At 43.3% G+C, this 22,259-nt stretch overlaps 2 long non-coding RNA genes across 2 annotated transcripts; one reads left to right on the plus strand and one right to left on the minus strand.

The window, feature by feature from the left end:
- Positions 1-1,619: 1,619 nt before the first annotated feature.
- On the minus strand, positions 1,620-2,620 carry LOC116671906 (uncharacterized). Its single transcript, XR_004327401.1, has 2 exons — positions 2,563-2,620; positions 1,620-1,823 (listed from the first exon to the last, which is right to left on the minus strand). It is a non-coding gene; the product is annotated as an uncharacterized LOC116671906 (long non-coding RNA).
- A 7,444-nt stretch (positions 2,621-10,064) lies between these two features.
- LOC116671905 (uncharacterized) lies at positions 10,065-21,950 on the plus strand. Its single transcript, XR_004327400.1, has 3 exons — positions 10,065-10,074; positions 16,599-16,601; positions 21,865-21,950. It is a non-coding gene; the product is annotated as an uncharacterized LOC116671905 (long non-coding RNA).
- The last annotated feature ends 309 nt before the right edge of the window (positions 21,951-22,259 follow it).

Raw genomic sequence — 22,259 nt, forward strand, 5'->3', positions numbered from 1 at the left:
AATGGTGGAGTCAGCCCCTTTCTGACTAAAAACCTCCATATTAAGGACAGATAGTGTGGGCTGCTTCAAATCAAGTAACAAAATACACATCCTTCTCTCCTGTTCCGTTCCCAGTCTGGATCCAATAGTTGCAGGCTCTTCAGCCTGAGAGGTGACTGCACATCTTACCATGCCAAATCAAAAATATGCTTTAGATTTTAAGAACACACTGTTTCTTCCAAAGGAGCAAGTTTAACCAACCGCTCAGACTTCATACATTCCAGCAAGTGCTTACATGGAACTAGAAACAGCTCAGAGTAGAGTATCCTTGCATCTGTCCTGCTTTGGAAACACAAGATTCTTTTCTGCAGGATTAAGCATGTACAGTAAGCACAGAGACTAAATGGTCATGGAGTTATGGGGGCGGCTGTGGCTCAGTGTTAGAGCGGTTGCCTGCCAAATGGAAGGTTGGTGGTTCGATCCCTTGCCCTGCAGTCCCATGTTGAAATGTCTCTGGGCAAGACACTGAACCCCGAGTTGCCCCCGGTGCTGCGCATCGGAGTGTGAATGTGTGTGAATGTTTATCTGATGAGCAGGTGGCACCTTGTACGGCAGCCTTGGCCGCAGTGCATGAATGTGTGTGAATGGTGAATGTTTCCTGTATGATGTAAAAGCGCTTTGAGTAATCGTTAAGACTAGAAAAGCGCTATATAAATACAGCACATTTACACTTATCTCTGTGTTTAAATTTCAGGGAAAGCACGCAGTTGAGCCTCCAGATCTGATCACCCTGCAGTGTGTATGTGAAACACTTATTCTGACATGGAGCTGATGGACAGTATGTTGGTGACATTGCTCCGAGGACACCCGCCTCTTCCTTTCCATGTCGCTTCGATGGGGGAATCCTACTACAAGGGGGGGGCTGCTCATTGCCTTTTGGTCCAGATGGTCAGTGTTCAGCGGGGTAGGCGCCGTTCGCCCAGGGGGACTCCTACCATCTGTTCCAATCCTCGGCTCTCTCTGCATTTAACTCAAACTCAAGCCTCAATCCACTTAATGTAAAGGTCTGCCCCATCCCGTGTCTCTCCCCGACTGATGAGTAATAAAATCAGCACACCTTAAGATCAAAACATCAGCACAGACGTGCCAGGAGCTGATTAGAAAGTGTGGTTGTCCATTCTGTCATCTGTCGTGATGGGGCCTGTTTTACCCCTGTCTTATCCACATTCCTTGCTGTGACATCAGCTTCTATTTCTCCTACCTGTGTGTGTGTGTGTGTGTGTGTGTGTGTGTGTGTGTGTGTGTGTGTGTGTGTGTGGTTGTCCGGCAGAATTCAAACGAGACAGCGAGCATCTTTCTGTACTCATTTTAGCTCCGGGGAATGTGGGGAGATAACGGGATGCTAATGCCGTTCTTCGCCTTTGGGGAATTACGTCTGCCTGAGTAGTAACCTACATTTACAGAGCAGTCTTACACATAAGGTTAATGAATCAGGCCTACTGGAAGACGACCTTTCACGTGAGCATACACAAACAGATATAACATTCGTCAATACAATCATATCCGACACACACACACACAAGGAGGTTTCTGTTTGCTCTAGTGCAAAGGCTAACAAGGTTAGCAAGTAAGCAGGCATCTGAATCTGTAATTTATTTATTTTGTCTGGCTCCAAGGAGCCGTGGGCGTGGACTAATAAGAGGAAGAAGGTTCTTCTGTACTGAATTGTGTGCAATTATGTGCGTGTGTGTGTGAGTGTGTGTGTGTTTGATAGAGAAAGCAGTGAGGTTTTTTATTTGGGAGCTGAAGCCCATCATCCACCCATGGTTTCTTCTCACTCCCACCTGCAATTAAGACAAGAAGTGGGGAAATTCCCAACACTGATTTGATAGGTCAATTAGTAGTTAAACTAAATATTGAGAAGATTAAGGAGGGTGGCTGAGATTTAGTGCATTTTGTCCAAAGCATGATGGGAAGGGGATGTGTTGGATTACATGGTGAGTGGGTTGAGTGTGTGTGTGTGTACGTGTGTGTGTGTGTAAAACAGAGAGAGAGAGATATGCTCATACCTCCACCTCCACCCCTTTCTCATCCCCTGTCCCTTCCCCCACAACGGCAACTCTCACTGGGATCCGCTCACCGTCTCCCCCCTGGGGAAGACCGCCATCCAACTCAGTTTGTCAGAATCAATTATACTCATCTCCCTTTTTCCTCCTCGGCAGAGTTAACGTGAGTCACATTTTTCAGACCCTTTCTTAAGCATCCATTTGCCTTCCTTCCTTCCCTGCTTCCTCCTTCCTTCCCACCCCTGCCCACCACCCTGAGGCCCCTCTGTCAGGACCCAGGAATAATTCCCCTCCTATCCGACGCTTTAGGAAGGAAAACGGCGCGGGGTGATAAATATGCGGCGATGTACTGAAGAAAAAAAAATTAAATGAAAGCGATGGGAAGCCGCAAGGCTCAGCCTTCTTGCTCAGCAAAGCAGAAAAAAGAACAGTCCATCTCAGAAGGATGGAGATGGCGGGATTAAAAAAAAAAAAGGAGTGACAGGGTGAAATGGGACAGTAAAAGAGAGTTACTCACCTTGGACCCTGGGTGCATTATCCCCAAGGCAGCTGACTTTGTTTGCAGGATATCACACATCTGGAAGCCTTCAGCACTGCTCCTTAGCCAGAACTATAAAAACATTTTCCAACATGAATGCAAAGCAGAATCACCTTTGACCTGCAATGCTCGGCTGTTGAAACGTGTTCAGGTATAACAGATCTTATTGAGAAGAAAACAATAGATCTATGACCGAGGGCTGATATGTGGGAGGGTTTCTGTCCCTCAAGATAATCAATACCATGTTTCTTGCTAGAGCACAGCCAAGAAGAGGTTCTGGTGGGCTCAACATTTCCCATATTTAATGCCTGACTGCTTTTAACAGCTCACAGAAAGAGGGGTTTGATACCAACTATACGGGTCATCCACAGGCACCACGAACATACTCAGGGAGCAAACCTGGAGTGTTTACCTGCCCCAATGAGTAACAGAAAATTCAAACAATGCAGGGCGTAATTGGCATTGATGCGCTTTAAAAGCCCTCCTCCTCCCCTGCAAACACCTGCAGCCCATGAAGCCGGGCGGCCCCCTGGGAAATCACACATTAGCATTTAGCCGTTTCATCAGCTGCACTAATCAGCGCCAAACGTTTCAATAATACAACACAAGAGCAGTTACGCAACCCAAAGAAAGGGGTGAGAGAGAGAAAGAGCACTCGTGGAGAGGTATTTCTAGAGGTTGCGAAGCATTTGGCACCTGCTTTAAATGGTTGGATAAGTCTGGGTGGAGAGGAGGGTGAGCCAGTGACCCCATGACTGACTGATTGTTTTCCATGTAACCACAGTGTGTTGAAATCTGTGAGATTTACCAACTACCACAGCTGCTCCAAAGATGACTGGACAGTCTACAAGCACGCTTTTGGCTCCGCGATGCTGTGCTCTGGCGAGTTGGGCTTTGTTCAAAAACATGCTAGAATGAATAGGGGTGGATGTGGGGAGGGGCCCATAGAAAATGCCTTTCTACAGGCCCCAGCCTTTTGTGCTACGCCCCTTGTGAGGGTTTTAAAGTTTACCATGGTTAACAACTTTGCTTAGCATGTTAGCATGCTAACGTAAGCTAATTAACACTGCATGCAAAGTACATCTGAAGCTGATGGGAATATCATTAGTTTTGTAGGTATTTTGGTCAAGAATTGAACTAATGGACCAAATACAATTATGACATGATGATGGCGCTAGATGAAGTTATGAGATCACTAAAGTGATTACAGTTTATTCTGACGGGAACATGAAAATCTTTGACTTGTTGGTGGTGCTAGAAGTCAAGCGATCACCAAAGCCAATAGAATTTGTGCTCTGGGTACCATAGAGGTCTGTACGCTTCTCCTCTTCCTCCCACTGTACAAATGTGCAGCCTAAATATCCCGGATATGGGCCCTCTCCTCTTGTAATTTTGGAGCCAGAGCATCAAAGTCCCGCCCACACATGACAATGACCAACCGCAAGTCAACCCCAGCTGTTTCACCCTGTTTTCATAGCATCAAATAACTAATAAAAAAACAAACATCAGTGTACTACCTAAAATGACAGATACCATCTTTGGGAAAATTGTATTTGACGTGTACTTTGATTTTTGTTGTTGTCCAATCCACGATCCAGATGTTTTGGCTTAACTTACAGTCTATGCATCAATCCGTGATTTGTAACAAAATGTAATGGCAATTTTGTCAATAGTTATTTAATAGACATTTCGGTCTTAATGTGGTGGACTGACAGACTCACATTGCAATAGAGTCATGGCGTTGGCTAGCTTGGCCCAAAAAAAAGAGCTATATGTAAAGTTATGAACACGTGTTTCTGTTCAAATCCTACCTGAAACACACTCCGTTACTGTTGTTGCTCACACTAACTGGCAGGTTAGTTCAGGTTGCACCCACTCTGGAACCACCTACACAACAATTCATCAACTTCATACAGTTCCCCCCTTTAGACGCCAACCTCTCCTGCAGTCTGTGCTCCCTTCCTGGAGCTTGGCAGCCCCCTGATCAGCCTCTCTGGCCTGCAGAGAGCAGGAAATGGCCTATTGTTCTGAGATAATGTGAAATATAATGTTCCCCTGCACTTTTGGAAGGCATTCTGCCCTGACAGCCTCATCGCTGTGGGCAACAGTAGGCGCCAAGTATATGAGCACCTGCCAAACAGAGACGTCCATCAGCGGTGCGGTGATGCTGGTTTACAGCAGAGAGAGGAGAGGGGAATCCCCTGAAGACTAGCGAGAAAACAAGCACCTCTCACACAGCCATTTCACCAAAACTCACCTCCTCCTACTCAATACAACCTGGGAGATTTTCTATCATCTTCCGATGCACATGTGAAAAAAACACCTCTGAGTGCATTTGAGGCGATGCTTTGAGGGTGAAACTAAAACGTTGCAGGAGAGCTTTTTTTTGTGTGTAATTGTTCCCGCAGGAAAGACAGAACCAGAGTCAAATACTTACATCACCGAATCAGTTCATCAGTCCTCATGCTAAGAGCTACGGCAGACAAGCCAACGAGAATCACAGGTTGTGAATTCACACCCTCGCAGACGCATGTAAGAAATTAGACTGTTTCCAAATGTGACCACGCAGGCTGATTCGGAGAGGCCTAGCGGCACAGCTCTATATGACAAGGTCCTGCATTTAGTCAGACGTTGAAACCCTCATCGATCATTACAATACGCTGCGGAGCAACAGTCTCCCTGCTGTGGAAACAGTGAGGGAGTTTGTTTATTGGAATGAATCACTAGCCAAAAACTCATAAATATCCTTGGCAACGGTACAGATTAACAAAGCAGTTTGCAGAACGAGAACATAAGAGAGCGAGAGAGGGACCTTCCACATTTTGTAATGGAAATAGAGCAATATTTAAACCTAAATGCCCGCAGGAATAGGTTTATGAGCATGACATGTGCAACCACAATTTGTCATTCTACCTTATTCTGCTCCCCATGAGTATATAGTCAGTAATGCTCATGCATTAGCAGGTTATTACTGTCATCTTTCCTAAACTTACAATAATACAGCTCCTCTGAAGGATAATTATGGGGCTTGTATTTCAAGTCCTGATGGAATAATAACTGTATCCAAGAAACTTTAGGATCAGGTCAAGAGCTGGCAGGACCTTAAAAGTTAAAAGGCCTTTACTGGTGCTTGAGGTAGCGTAGCACCTTTTCCTATTCAGCTCTTGTCTGAGATAACACGTTCTCCAAAACCATGAAGAAATGCTCCAGCAACTTATACATTTTTCAAATGGGATTCTCCGAGAGGTGGAATATGTAGAGGGCGGCATATTCAGGTAATAAAAGGGAGTAAATCTGTCAGATTAGTGACAAAAATGAGAGTGTGTGGGATTAAGGTAAAGCATGGATGTGGCTCTTTTTTGCTTTATTACTCATCGTACATTCAAGGGATCTTTTTTGGAGGAGGTACGCACCTAAATGGATTAAAGTCACAATTCACTCCATATACAAAACCGACATTCAGGCATATATCCTCTTCACTGTATCTCTGTGACTGTGTGCTTTGATGTTCAACCAGCCGCCCACTATGACTTTCTTACAGTGCCTGAATTGTCTGTTCAGCTGGGCTTTGGCTAAGACATTTGGAGGTGCCGAACACTGCCATCTATTGTTCTTCTTCTAAAGGCTCTTAGGTTGTGCTTCACAGTTGGAAGTGTATTGTTTTCAAGATTAAAGGAGGCTTCCCAGCACAGGGCATAAGTTTGGTAAAATAACTTTTATGTGACAGTGCGTCTCACCTGGGTAGTTGTTTCAAACTTTTGGGATAATAGGATTTTCTATCAGCACCTTGTAATTGTCAGATGAAAATGCCAGTTCTAAGAGTTACTTAGCTTTACTTTGAGCATCCACCGACTGCTCTACTGATTGGTTATGAACCATTACAATGGATGTTAACTGCATTTCGCAAAGTGAGCAAACAGCCTTGAGTTTCTCCTCATTGTTACGTTGATGGTTTTGATTCAAACTGCTTCCACATATTACTTTCCTGATGGTTTGTTGTCATAATGATCCACTTAGCACAGCCTGCTCCATTTTGCATTAGCAAAGACAAATACAATAGCCCAGATTACTGATAGGGCACGCAATAATGTTCCCTGCTTGTGTGCAAGGCATGGCCTGTAGCTCATAACTGATGTACAAAGCATTAGTAAATGATTTATTAAGCATTGATAGAGCCATAGTTACAACTTATAGACTCTCAATAAAGGGTGTCTTGTTACAAATGGTACTGTACATGTACGTATATAAATATATGTATATATATATGCAGTTATGGTAAAATAAAAAAATGTGCTGGATTCAATCTTTTCGTAATGTTCACACCATTACGGCCTCTTGCATCTCCAAACAGAACAATATCATAATTTTCCCAGGAATGGATGCAGAAAGGCCACAAACCTGCACACAGGAGCAAATGAAAGTGAAAACAGGCCAATAAACTTGTAAGCAGACATAAACAACAAAGCCTTGCCTGTCGTAGACCCTCACCGCCTCACGCGGTTAACTCGGCTATAATTACTGCGCCGTGCACCAGGCTATCTGAGATTACAGGAGTGAGTTACACCTGATGCCAAGGGAAAGCACTCCATACTTTAAATATTTAATCAGCCCCTTTCACCGTGAAGCAAATGAGGTGAGGCAAAAGTTGCCGAGTGGCTGAGGAGAGTCGGGAGGGAGGGGGCCGCCCTGGATGCTTTTTGTGCACATGTGAACATAAGTGAGCACACACACATGTGAACGCATGTAGAACACACACTGGGGCAGAGATCTTCTACAGGGGGTCCTCAGAGTTACTTTAAGGGTGCCGCAAAATCTTTAAAAAAAATACAACATAATGATCATGCCAACTGTTGTTATTTTAATAGCTTACTATTCTATGCAACTTAATTGTATACAATATATGTATATATGTATGTGTTAAGGGGTCCTTGGCTTAAAAAAAACATTGAAGACCCCTGCTCTAGGGAGTATGTCATCACCGCCTGAATTTTCTCTTTTGCCAGTGTCTCATTTCGGGGGAACCTGAGAACCTCTATGAGTATGTACAGTACGCGTGTGTCGTAGTTGTGTGTGAGCTTGGGGGGGATGGGGGAGGGTCTGCAAACCTACCCAGGGTCACGGCCAAGTCTCTTTGAGGCTCGGCCACATTGAGCCGCCGGTGGCGCGAGGACACAAAGGGGCAATTCTTCTTCACGCTAAGCCGGTTAGAGCTCAACCTGCTACACTTGAGCTGCGCAGGAAGTGACACAATCAGGCGCTAAATCCTGCGTGCCTTGTATGTTCAAGTGACCATGAAATGAACCGTTGGCAGAGGTATATTTAAAGCGTTACACGATACGGTCCGAGGTGCAGATCACAGAGAGGGCTTGTCTGAGACGTGCAACCTGATGTCGGCAGAAAAGATAAAGAGAGGGCGTGCTGTTCCTCACCTTATTCACACAGAAGCCATGGATTCATTACACTGCTTTTACTCTGTGTGTATACTTGGCATTCTACTCCATTTTGTTTATTTTGCTGCACTGTGCTATACACGTTATGTTGTATTGCTACCTCACTTTATATCTCATGTCCTGCACTATGTCATCATTTACCATGTTATACTATGTTATTTTAATGTTGTTGTAATGTTTAATGTAACAAATATTAGGAGTGCTAATTTTTCAGCTGGATGATATTGTGCATAGTAACAGATGGATGGAAACATACTTCTTTTTGTTATTTCATTAATCAATCTTGTTATGCCTCCTTTGTCTTGATGGATGAAAAGATAAAATATAGAACAGCTGACCAAACCCCATGCTATGTCATCATTTACCATGTTATACTATAGTCTTTAAACAGATGGTTATATGCTACCCATTTTTTGTATCATATTCTATATTTATATCTCTATATACCGTAATAGAGACAAACACTAAGTGCCGTTACTTACTCATCATAAAGTAGCATAGACTTGGAGACTGCTGCTATCACAACCTATTGTATCACACTACTGTCACTTGCCCTTTTTTGTCTCCATATGCTCTGTAGTTATTTATTCTAGTTTCTTTCTTTCTTTTACTTTCTCTGTTTATCTGAACTTTTTCTGTCTTTGAACTCACCACTGTACTCTGTATAACAAAGTTAGTTGGACCTCTCTGGCACAACGGCATCATAAACATATGTATCTTTTCATCCATAAATCTCTCATCAGACTGTCGCCATCATGTATACATACTGTAGCCAGAGGTGTAAAAAGTAATAAAATATTGTACTCAAGTAAAAGTAATAAGTGTTTCATTTTAAATGTACTTTAAGTAAAAGTTACTTAGTTACATTGGGGAAAAAACTGTAAAATTGGGCAGAGAGATCTCTCTAATGCTGCAAAAATAGGACAAGGGGTAATAAATCCAAAACTATTTTGTTTCTAATTGAAGAAAAATTTTAAGAAAAATCTATAAAAATGTATACACATATATACAACTGTATACACATGTAATAGCAACATCACACATGTCACACATGGCATTGCATAATTAACCTATTGGTTCTCTTGAAATTAAACGAAAAAGAGTCTTTCAAATGTGGCTTCTTGTTGTTTAGTGCAGCAGACTTTGTTGTTTTAGCTAGCATTTCTACTGAAACAGTCTCCGAACTGTTGTTGCTCGCCTGATCCACCTCCATCTCGTTCTCAATCTCCTACAGAAAGACTTGGTGCCTGGTAGACGGCCTAGATGCTGATCTTTCTCCTACAGAAAGACTTGGTGCCTGGTAGGCAGCCTAGATGCTGATCCTTCTCCTACAGAAAGACTTGGTTCCTGGTAGGCAGTCTAGATGCTGATCCTTCTCCTACAGAAAGACTTGGTTCCTGGTAAACAGCCTAGATGCTGATCCTTCTCCTACAGAAAGACTTGGTGCCTGGTAGACAGCCTAGATGCTGATCCTTCTCCTACAGAAAGACTTGGTGCCTGGTAGACAGCCTAGATGCTGATCCTTCTCCTACAGAAAGACTTGGTGCCTGGTAGGCAGCCTAGATGCTGATCCTTCTCCCACAGAAAGACTTGGCTCCTGGTAGACAGTCTAGATGCTGATCCTTCTCCTACAGAAAGACTTGGTGCCTGGTAGGCAGCCTAGATGCTGATCCTTCTCCTACAGAAAGACTTGGTGCCTGGTAGGCAGCCTAGATGCTGATCCTTCTCCTACAGAAAGACTTGGCTCCTGGTAGACAGTCTAGATGCTGATCCTTCTCCTACAGAAAGACTTGGTTCCAGGTAGGCAGTCTAGATGCTGATCCTTCTCCTACAGAAAGACTTGGCACCTGGTAGACAGCCTAGATGCTGATCCTTCTCCTACAAGAAGACTTGGTGCCTGGTAGACAGTCTAGATGCTGATCTTTCTCCTACAGAAAGTAATTAAAATACAAAATACACAATTACTCAGTAAAGTAACGTGAGGAAATGTATTTTGTACCTTTCCACCTCGGACTGTAGCATATTTCTACTGTGTGCTAAAGTGGACTACAGGACCTTACCAAACTGTAGCTCAACAAACTGCCTTATGCTTCCAGAAGTTCCACAGCTTTCTGAGTTTGGCAAATCTGCTTTTGGTTTCTATTCACCAAAATCAAGGAACTACCCTTAACCATTACTTATGCTGGACGCTCTTACTACCCCGGAGCATTTCAAGATTACTTTAAAATAATTTTACCTCAGTGTGTAATTGTTTTCATTGAGGATTGCAGCTTTTCAGAATTGCTAACACACTACACCCCAATCTCTAAACCAGAGGCGGCATCAGACGATTTTGCCAAGGCTTCAACCTCCAATGTTATAAGTGTAGCCCCAAATGCATTTTGAAAAGTTGACTGACAAATATGAAACCAGACAACTGCCTGTATAAACCCCAAACATCATAAGTTGCCTTTATCACTGTGCTAGAACTCATGGTGGAACTGGAACTGACCAGTTCCTTTTTCCGAGGCAAACGGAACAGGCAGCTACGGGCCTGGAAACGCCCCTGCTCTGCATCAAACGCTCAGTGGCCAAAGCCCATTTGTCGAATCATTCCCTCTTCTTGCTAAACTCTAAACACATTCTCGCTCGCTAAAACACATTTCACACCGCGATGCACTTGTGTTGCAAAATGGTTAAACAACTTCGACACAGTTGTCGTCGTTTACGCACGACAAATCAACATTGTCAACATTGTACGCATGAGGTGATCCGTGCAGTTGGAGAGAATACGCTGTGAGCCAGTTCAGAGTATGCACACACGTGAGGCCGAATACATCTTTCATTGACTTTGATTTTGCGGTTTCACATTATCTATTAGTGTACCATTATGTGCTTTTCATTTCGTGTTCTTGGTTCTTTGGCATTTTGCAGTTGGACTACTGTATTGTTCTACAAGTGCCTCATATAGAGACCTTCTATATTCTAGTATTTGGACTACTTGCAGTGTACAAGATATTCACTCCACAAGTTGTGTATGTATTTTTAGTTTTCATTGCAAAATGTGTTTATTATATGAAATAAAAAAAATAAAAAAAATGCCCTAGACACTGTGTTCTCAAATGTTTGAGGTAATGTCTAATGAATGCTCTGTAGTGTTTAGTCATTGACCGGCTGTGTGTGTATGATCTGAGAGCATTGTTTAATTTTGCCAGCAAAGTCCGGTGTTTTGTGAGTATAGTTTGAGAATATGCTTCTGTGTTTGCAGTTTTGAGAAGGCCGAACTGAACTGAGCTTTCTGTAACAACATAGACAGTCTGACGCCTAATACTTCACATGCACAAACTCATCTTACTCCACACCATACATCCCCCGTCCCTATCCCTCCCCCCCCTTCACACTGATTGCCTCGGAAACCTTTCTTTTTGTGTTTTCCACCCTCCCAAGTCACCTCAAAAAATCCCTTCATGTGACCACATGTACTGTGTGTTGTCCTATGCATTATGTTGTTATGTTGTTATGTATTGTATGCTATGTTGCTGTCTGCATTAATCCTTTTCGGGAGAGCATGTGGCGGCGCTGTATATAGTCAAAGTCAAATTCCTCGTATGTGTCCTCATACCTGGCGAATAAAGCTGATTCTGATCCTGAAAATGGGTGAGGATTTCAAGAAATGTGTCTTAGCAATCAAGAAAAACTATATTGATTATTATTATTTTATGCATACGTGTTTGTTTCTTGTATCTTATGGATTTTCCAGATATTTCTGTGAAATAAAGGTTATGTACTGTGCAACAAGCCTTCTATTTACAGCAGGGGTCTTTAATGTTTTTTAAGCCAAGGACCCCTTAACGGAAAGCAGGGACCCCCTACTACATATATTGCATAAAAAGTTGCATATTAAACTGGGCCTACAATAACGTGTAGATGGCCTAAAGCCTTTATACATACCTTTTCATGCATAGAATACTAAGCTTTTAAAATAGCCTAGTAATTGTTGGCATGATTTTATGAATCATGTTTTGATGTTGAACATACATGGATGGGCTTAGTGACTGTCTCACCTATGGGTCAGTAAGCAGTGGGGATTCATATTTGCTATTAATATGTTGGATTCGTGTTTAAAGATGTTCATTTTTAAAATAAATTAAATTAACAATAATTTTGAGGCCCCCCCCCCTGCATTGTCTCTGAGGACCCTCCAGGGGGTTCTGGACCCCCTGAAGATACCTGTTCACCAATATTCATGTAACATTTGATATATATCTGAGGTCTCCTTCTCCATGGTGTTTCCCACCCTGAGTAATAACACAAGCAAGATATTCACATTGTACATTTCCAAGTTTGACCGCATTGTCAATAACCGGGGGGGGGGGGGTTTCGGGGAATGGTTCCCAAGTGCTCAGTCATGCCACGCTGGAATATGTGCTTGCATAATGATTTCATCACGTGCTGACATCATCTAGCGCCTCTGTCAGCCCAGAGTGATGAGTCCAAGGTCTGACGCCATACCCACTCTGTTTACCTGTCTGCCCTGTCTGTCAAGATGACATCAACAGCAGCAGCAGCAGCTTCACCCCCCCCCCCCCCCCGACAAGAGTGAGTCAGCCTCTCCTGTCTGTTGGGAAGAAGAGAGGTGATGGGAGAGGAAAAGAGGAGAGGAGAGGACAGAAGAGATGAGGAGGAAAGAGGAGAGGAGAGACAAGACATGAGAGAAAAGAGGAAAGGTGGAGATGAGAGAGGAAAAAGAGCAGAGGAAAGGAGATGGGAAAAATGAGAGACAAGAAAAGGACAGAGGAGAAGAGGAGAGAGGAAAAAAGGAGAGAAGAAAAGAGGAGAGACAAGAAATGACAAGAGAGGGGAAAATAGGAGAGGCAAGGTAAGGAGAGAGAAAAAGAGGAGAGAGGAGAGAAGAGGAGATACAAGAAATGAGAGGAGAGGAAAGAAGAGACACAAGAGGTAAATAGAGGAGAAGTTTTGGTTTGCCGGCATTGGACAATAGTAAAACTCACAATCATAAAACTCAGAGACAAGTCAAGCAAAAGAAAAACCTAATTAAACTAAAAATAACAACAAAACTTGTCAAACAAATAAAAATGTGTTTTTTTAATCACAAATTAACCACCTACCCTCCACCCCCCAGCAGAGCAGAGGAGAGGAAAGACAAGAGAGGGGAGGAAAAGCAGAAGGGTAGATGATGAAATGACAAGGATGAAGATGGTGAAAGGCGTTGGAAAGGCGTGAAAAGTGAGAAGTATATGAAAAGTATGAGCGACAGCTTTCACCTTACCCCAACACTCACCATGATTGCCCTTATTTGGAATTCAACACTGGTCAGGTTTCCGTCCAAACTTAGCGCCACAATTTCCAGAAAATCTTCTAAAGAAAATGGGAATCCATGCATGTTTCCATCCACTGCTGTTACGCAAATATTAGGAGTGCTAATTTTCCAGCTGGGTGATATTATGCATATTAAGAGAATGATGGAAACACACTTTTTTTGGTTATTTCATCAATCAATCCCGGCCCTTTTTACCTCCTGTGCTCAAAGTGGGCCAGTACTCACCGGTACGCGGTACCGGCACTTCTTCATTTTACTCTTAAGCATGCCTTCACTCTTTCTTGCGTAACACTAATTCTTGCATGTAGCCGGTACTCTACCAGTGTCAGAGAGATTGGTAGTGACCGTCACATAAACTACACTACCCAGAGGGTATTGCGTAACTTACCTCACATCTTGACGAATCACCTAAAGGCAAGCACTCGGCCCACCCTATCAGAAGTTCGCTTCTCCACGGACGCTAGTTCGAAAAAGCGGTCTGATGCCTCTGGCCTGACCCTAACAGCCGAAAACCTAGAAACTGAAAAGAAGTGTGTTGAGTTGGTAAGTGGTTCTGTCAGCCTGGCTTCAGAAAGGTGCTAAAAGAACGCGTGTTCCCGAGCCAGACACGTCAACAGAGGTCCAAGTCCAACCAGAAACATCAGGTACGATTCATTCATCAAACTAACTTTGATGCGAGCGGAACAGCTAGCGTTAATGAGGAGTGTGAAGCTACCAACCTTAACCCTCATGTTGTCCTCGGGTCAAATTGACCTGTTTTTCTATATCAACATTCTTTTTAATTATCCAAAATAACATGACTGATTCCACACAATGCTCTTTGGCAAGTACAAATCTCTGCTTTCATTCATTTTGGGGTGGAAATTAAAGTGCTTTTGAAATAGTATTGAGTAAAAGTTGTTAAGTTGACATATTCCAGTCTGGGATTATCCATCAACATCCATTCCTTTAATTTTAGTCAAAATAATTCCTAACTTCTGCTTTTATAACTCAAACATTAGGTATAATTTCCCATTAATGAGGTTTACTGACCATAAATTTCAAAAAATACTTGTAAAACTAAAGTTAATCAGTTAGTGTTACATAGTGTGCAAAAAGTAAAAAAAAGTGACAAATATTGATTTAAAAAGCGTCAACAAAAGTGCTGACTTTCACTTTTGACGGGAAGACAACACGTTACCTCAGTCAATGACACCGGCGTCAAAAATAACGGGAGTAACACAACACATGGGTGGCCTGACTGTTGGTCAAGGGACCAAATGAATGCTCATTTTTTTAAGGTAACAAACGGGGCTGCAAAACATGTAGCAGCATGCCGTCACATGCAAATACTCTTTAAATTAAAATGACCTAACAATAAATTTGTCGTTTGTTTTTCACTATAGGAGTCTCAAACGTCGTAATGATTTGCCAATGCAAGAGAGTACCGGCACCTTTTTTCCCACTTCAAGCAATGGTCTTGATGGATAAAAGGATCAAATATAACGCAGCTGATCAAACCGAAAGGACCGCAGGAGATAAGAGAGAGACTGACCCAGGCCTGTGGGCCTCTGCAGGGACCACATCATTTCTGGGAGAGAGGTGAGGGTGTGACATGAAGGGCAGAAGGAGGTTATGGCTGCTTTAAAACCTTAATCTAAGCCCTTTAAGAGTTTTAGTGAGCAGATAGGTAAATGAAAGCCTTTTTTTGACAGGAAAAAAAAAGGTTGAAATTTGGCAGGATCGTCTGCAGGGCCTCAATGTTGTCATTCGGCAGTTTTTAACCTGCGCGGTGCACTATTTCTCCCGGGAGAGAGTAAGCGGAGACGGCTGGAGGAGAGTGATGCTCTTTAGACAGTGGATCAGTTATCGCTGAGCCGAGGAGGCAGAACCTGTGATAGATGCAGCTCCAGGAGAGAGAGCGTGGAGAGGAGGGAAACAAGGAAACAAGGAAGGAAGGAAGGAAGGAAGGAAGGAAGGAAGGACTAAAGGGTGAAGGGTTTAAAAAGAAAGATCTCTGATCTCTGAAGAACTTTTTCCTCTGAGACCTTCCTCCGCTCAGTCAGAAGTGACTCTGCACTCTTTATTACAGTACATGTGATACAATCTACTCGTGGGAGTCAAGTTGCAGGCAACATGTCGTCAAGTACAGCACGATCAAATAAAGACGCGAGAGCTACTGAACTCAGAGAGCCTCTCATGTCTTTGCCTCTTTCTCTTTGTTTTCCTCAACATTCTTATTTGTGCCAGTGTGTGTGTCAAAAGGAAGAAAGGCGAAGGGTTTGTTTCCGTACAGAAACTCTCCGTGATTCATGTTTCCTCTGCTTTGATCTGTGAGCTGTGCACAGCCGCGGGATAAACCATTTCAGGTTGTCTAAACAATTTCCAATCACTGTTTCCATATTTAGGTTCTTATATGGAGGCGAGAAGAGAGGGCCTCACATGCTAACATGCTCCTCTCTGAGCAGCAGGGAGGAGGGCAGTACCTGATTCTCTCCATTAAGAGTGAAGCCAGACATTGATTTGTGCAGACGGAACACGCATGCACAAACAAACATGCGTATGTGCACACAACACACACATCTGCACAACCATATGCCCCGTGAGGTCAGCTTACCGGCAAACCGAGACCCCCCTGAAAACACCCACCTCAATCTCTCATCTCGCTCTCCCTCACACATCTGCTCCCCCCCCCTCCTCCTAACCCTCTGTGAAATCAACCCAGGCTCTTATTAGTAAACCCCACCCACCTTTTCTCTGCTCACCTTCCCAATTACCCAACATCCCGCTCTGCAAAAAAAAACCTCAAACAATTCAAAAACTGCAGAACAACAACAGCTTGATTGCATGGACAACATGCTTGTGTGTGTGTGTGTGTGTGTGTGTGTGTGTGTGTGTGTGTGTGTGTGTGTGTGTGTGTGTGTGTGTGTGTGTGTGTGTGTGCTGCATGACATCATTCAGCTGTTCCTCTGGGCAGGACTCCATCCAACTAAATAATCCAGGCCAGCTCCATAAAGCAGGGAGTGCCGCCACATTCCCCCAGCCATGAAATATCAAGTGGTATTAAGTCACCATAACTGTCTGCCTCCTTCCTTCCTCATGCTTCCTCCTGCACTCACACATGCAAAAGTACTAACACACAAGCATGCACACTGCGTTTGTTTCAAAGCAATTGCAAAATGTAAAGAAAACCGACAGAGAAACTCTCCAAGACTTTAGTCTCTCTGTGTTTGTGCGCCAGTATCAGATGTGCAGTGAGCACGCAGCAGGTGGCTCCACATTAACCTTCGGCCACAGTCGGAGCAGCAGAGCAAAGCGCAGCTCAGAGATCTGGTTTCGGCCCCTCACTCTCCCCTCCATCCCTGCGGACCATTATACATGACATCAGAGCCTCTCGACAGCCTCGCACAGCTGTGGCCAGAGCAGAGCGGAGCAACACCCCAGGTCCACCCAACCATCTACATGCTCTATCTGCAGCGCAGGCAACTGGGATTCTTGCTTAACGGGGACATTTAAACTCTAACTATATTTTTCACATAGCCTAATATTGAATACATTTATGCTGATGTTTTTCACAGAAAAGCTCACTTGAAACAAAAATAAAAACAGGGCAATTTCTAACACGTCAAAATGTCTCAATTCTGCACCCTACTGTGGTCAAAAACAAGCAGCTTTGCTAATTCAAATGGTTTGAACCTACTGAGTCAATGCTTTCTGTCCAAACTGGAAGGATTGCAATGATTAAGTCAGGCAAGACAATCAAGACCAAGTGTAGCTGGGATGCACTGACAGGAGTGAGGTTGAATTAGCTTGTGTGATTTTTAACAAGTGCCTTCATTAACTGTAACCTCAATCAGTCCCATTGCTTTCAGTTAACAGGTAATGTGTCTGCACAAACGACAAAACCCAACTCTCGTAATAGTTTTCCTTTCTTTTTTTTAATGTCATTCCTTTTCTTCTTCAGTTCCTGTGTGAGACATTTGAATTTCGCCACAGTGCTCGGTCTGTTTTTTGTCCTGCATTTCTACTGAGGAATGTTAACAGGTGCTGGCTCCTCTTTCAATCCGCAAGAAGCGTAATGGGACAAAAGAACAACTGGCGAGAGCACCTGTTTTCTACCAGGCTGGGAAACTGGAACCCATTCCCTAATCACACATGAGAGTCAAAAACAAAAGGCCGTTTCTTTTGTCACAGCTGAAGATAAGCGCATACAGTTTTCATCCAGTTAACCCCTTAAGTTCTGTTTGATAGACAGCCTCTGTGTGGCGAAGACGGAGGGTACAGTTGCAGTTCTCAGATGTGCTTCACACCTTTCTGGGCTGCACTACAGAGACACCGTGTGGTGACAAATCACAAGCCAGATCCCAAACATTAACATAATATATGCATAATTGAAGAGATGTTCCATTAATCCTCCACTGCATTGTGACTCTGTGCGTCAGAATAACTAATCATTGAGTGTATTTTAGGTATTGATTTATTTTCAATCAAGGGAACAAATGTACATATTCAGAGGTTGACATTCCACAAAAAAAATGGTTTCAGTTGGAAAAGAATTAAAGAATAAAATGAGATGGAGTGGCAACCCATGTAATACATTGTAAGGGTGCAGGAAAAAATAGAATTGATATTCAAGATAAGTTTGTAGACATGACTGAAAAATCTTGAGTTGAGATCACCTGAGAAGCATAAGGTCAGCCGTTCCCCTGAGAGCTCTGCAGGAGACAGCTGTTACAGCTAGTCCACACACACACACACACACACACACACACACACACACACACACACACACACACACACACACACACACACACACACACACACGGCTGGGTGGATCCTCTCCATGGCCATAGGTGCTGTGGGGCCATATGGTCGTTCCGGGTCACCACCTCCACTCAGGGTTCAGAGGGGCCTCATTTCTCATTGACATTAGATTAGACACATTCAACAGGACTGAAGCAGACACAGCCCACCCTGACCCTGCTCCCATCCTGCATTCATTATACAGTAAGAAAAATACGATATGCCATGACAATCTTAAAGTGCACTAATTTCTTCCTTTGTGATGCTTTCAGTATACTGCTCAAATACAAATACAAATACACAGACACAGGCAGAGCAGAGGGAAGTCTATTCACTGACCCAATGGAACTTTTTACCGGCCACAGGCCAGTGGCCAATCCTGATTGTTGGACCCTACTTATCAGCACTCTAGGCACTGGTACCTCTCTGGCAGTCGCTCTCTCCTCCTTTAACCACGCAGCACCAGTCTAACAAACGTTGCATGCAGATTCTGACCAATCAGACGATGCCTTACGGCTCTGTCTTTCTGACTTATTGGCCAGAGAGTTAACAGGACACATATATGTCCAAATAGCGCCTACAGACAGAATGCAATTTAATTTTTTTAATGCTATATTCAAAGTGCAAAATCTGTCTTTTGCAATGTGTTTATCACGCAAGTTGACATCCCAATGATGACAAAAAACTATATATTGTGCAGTCTGCTTTGATGTACTGAAAGTGTAGAAGAGTGCATGTCAAAAGGGCTTTCGAAATGGTTCAAAAATCCTTCGTTCCCCATCGTCCAGTAAATTTGACTTGCTGCAAAGAGAAATGTAAAGTCTCCTAGAAGAGAGATGCAAAAAGACTCAGAAGCATAAGCGCACACGTGCGTGTGTGCGTGTGTGTGTGTGTGTGTGTGTGTGTGTGTGTGTCATGAGTACAGCTTGCATGCAGTGAGAACTGGCAGAACATGCCCCTCTGAGGTTAGACACACTAGATGGAAAATACCCCTCAAAGACCTCCAAAATAATTCAACACTCTCTCCTTCTTCTCCTTTCCAGCACTATCTTTGATCTCTCCAACCCAAGGCTTCTCCTGTTCCTGATTCATCTGCCTGTTCCTGCCTCTTTACGCCACCACCCTCGTGCTGACTCTGTCTCTTTTCACTGAAATTGGATTCGGAGGCTGCTTTATTCACAGAGGGATCGACTTCAATGCCTGTCTTTTTTTTTTTTTCTTTCCTTTCCTTCTTCTTTTCTCTTCTGGCAAATGCCACAGTGAGAGGAGAAAAGGGGAGAGAAGTAGCAGGTGGAGGAGGGAAAAGACTGGTCTCTTCTGGATTGTATCTTCATCAGCTCGGCCGGGTGGTGCTGCTGCCGCAGCCTGGGGCAGCCCTTACTGCGTTTTGTCTTTTCAGTCCACTCCGTCCACGTGAGACCAGGAAATATTCGTCTCTTTGAGAATAAGATTCTTGTACTTGAAAAAGATGTGTTTTCTGTTTGTCTACTTTAGTGGGAAAACAAAATAGACGTGACGTGTCAGACAAAAGCAGGGATGCGATATGTTGCTCTGAGACCTCTCGGGGGGGTTTCCTGATTGGAGATGATTGAGTGGCATCCTCGGGTTTAAGCTTTGCATCTCCTGAAGAGGCCCCCATCTCCCTGCTCCTCACCTGAGTAAATGGCCTCTTGTCTACTGCCGGCTCTTGATTACTACTCTTCATCTGAGCTGTTGAAGAGCATGGATGGAGGGCACAGAGGAGGGAACTGTGTGTTTCAGGAATAAATAAAACCAGGAGGTGCAGAGAGACCGTCTGACTGGCCTCTCCAAGCCAGGCGAACACACCGTATTTATGTATCGGTGTTTCTTTCGTGAATTTGAATACAACCAAAATGATTCGTTATCCTTTTTTTGTCTTCTTGCCAACCTGGAAATTTTTGTTTTTTGGAGTCAAACCTTTTATCGAGGTTATGGTCATCTTTTTCTACCCTTTTGTGATTTTCCTCCAATGATTTTGTCACTTTTTCAAGTTTTGTCGACTTTTTCTGAGCCTTTTTTGACATTTTAGTTACTTTTCACATTCGTATGACTTTATTTGATATTTTTTCACATTTTAGTCACTTTTATTGACATTCTGCTCTCTTTTTTATACACTTTGTTTTACCAATTATTTTTCTCCAAATGCTAAAAAATTGACAAAAACACACAAATTTAATAAAAGTAGTGAACTGATTATTCATTTACCTTGTGAGGAACGTTGTTGGGAACCATCCGTGTTACTTTTTTGGATAATCTGTTTGAAAGAAACCCAAATTTCTGATATAGAAAGGGTCAAACTTGAGGGTTAAATGACAATAGCAAAATGATAAGTAACATTTAAAAACTTCAAAACTACGACAAAATGTTTTACAATTCTCAAATAAAAGGGATACAAATGAATTAAGTACTGTAAAACAGTATCCCACACCACCCCGAACTGTCTCTTCTTTAAATGAGCAGCGTTTCAGGGATGTTATAAATCTGCCAGTAATGTTAGCTAACATTGCAGATTCTTAGGGGAAAAACTGATTTATGGACCAAATTCATTGACGATCCCACTGAAAACAACCACAAGAACAGGCATAGGCTAAGCTAACAGTACAGTATGCTGATACCGTCAGCTTAAAGGGATGCTAAGGGGGCATTGGCACCAAGGTTATAATACGGTCCTCACTTCCTGTCTCCTAAAGGGGCGTGGCCTCGCTTGAACGTGTAGTGAACATCATGTGGATGGATGAAAAGTTGTATTTGTAAAATTTACTAATAGTTTCTTTAGCTAATTTTAGATATTTAAACGGATAAAATACATATTTAGCATCACGGAGATTAGTCTTTTTACGGCGTTCCGGAATGTTAGCTGACGTTAGCATCTCTGTGTTGCCAGATCTCGCGAGAGTTTGGTCATGAGACAGAAACGTGTCTCAAACAAAGAGATCTGTCCATCTGAAAGACAGAAGATTAAGATTAATGTATCTTTTATTAGTCCCACAAGGGGAAATTACAATTTTCTGCTATCACACACAGGCCTGAGTTATACACACATGCTCAGTACCTGTACTAAATAGAGAGATGTCAGAGTGGGGGGGGCTACCCTTTGGAAAGGCACCCCGAGCAGTTGGGGGTTTGGTGCATTGCTCAAGAGCACCTTGACAGTGCCCAGGAGGTGAACTGGCTTCTCTCCAGCTACCAGTCCACCACCATACTTTGGTCTGTATGTGGACTTGAACCAGTGACCCTCCGGTTCCCAACCCAACTCCCTACAGACTGAGTTCTGCCACCCCCATGTTAGTGACAGAATGTTCAGATATGTGGCTAATGAAAAATGGCTCCAATATTTACTTTGGTGACTACGGGGAGAAAGAATTCTCCCGTCGGAATCTTAACACTCCCACGCGACACAGAGACAGCGTCTCAGTTCTAAACCGTCTCTGATATACTGTAAGGTAAAGGTACTTTATTGTCACATACACATACATGTAGAAAAAGTCATGCTCTGCATTTAACCCGTCCCTTAAGGGAGCAGGGGGTTGCCATTTACATCGCCCGGTGACCAGCTCCAGATCTGAGTTCTGAGAAATCCAGAGTTCTTGCGTGAGCACAATTTGAATTTGCTCAGCGAGTCACTCTGCTAATCAGTAATCCTGCTCATTAACTGTGCCCTGTAGCCGAGCTGCACCAATCACATCAGTTTATCTGATACAGGGTGAGATGACGACAGCGCTGCAACGTCAAAGTCATCAGTAAACATTGCAAGATGGCTTCAGGTGTTTGAAACGGCTTTGGCCGCTACGATGAAGGAGTTATGGCTGTTTCAGGATTCTGGGGAGGCTCCACACAGAGCCTACGTAGGTGGCCTGGTATTTCAACTTGGGCGCTGGTGTGTGCGTCGAGCCGGCATGTGTGTGTGTGTAGGTGTGTGTGTGTGTTTGTGGGGGGGTGGAGTGCAGTGGTGGAATGTGACAAAGTTCAAATACTTCATTACTCTCGTACATTTTTCAGGTATTTGTACTTTACCTAAGTAGAATGAATAGTGCATACTTTTGACTTTTACTTTGTTACATTTTGCACCAATTATCTATACATATACATATTGCAGTCTGCAG

Source organism: Etheostoma spectabile, chromosome 22, assembly GCF_008692095.1.
Source record: "Etheostoma spectabile isolate EspeVRDwgs_2016 chromosome 22, UIUC_Espe_1.0, whole genome shotgun sequence".
NCBI classification, from domain to species: Eukaryota; Metazoa; Chordata; class Actinopteri; order Perciformes; family Percidae; genus Etheostoma; species Etheostoma spectabile.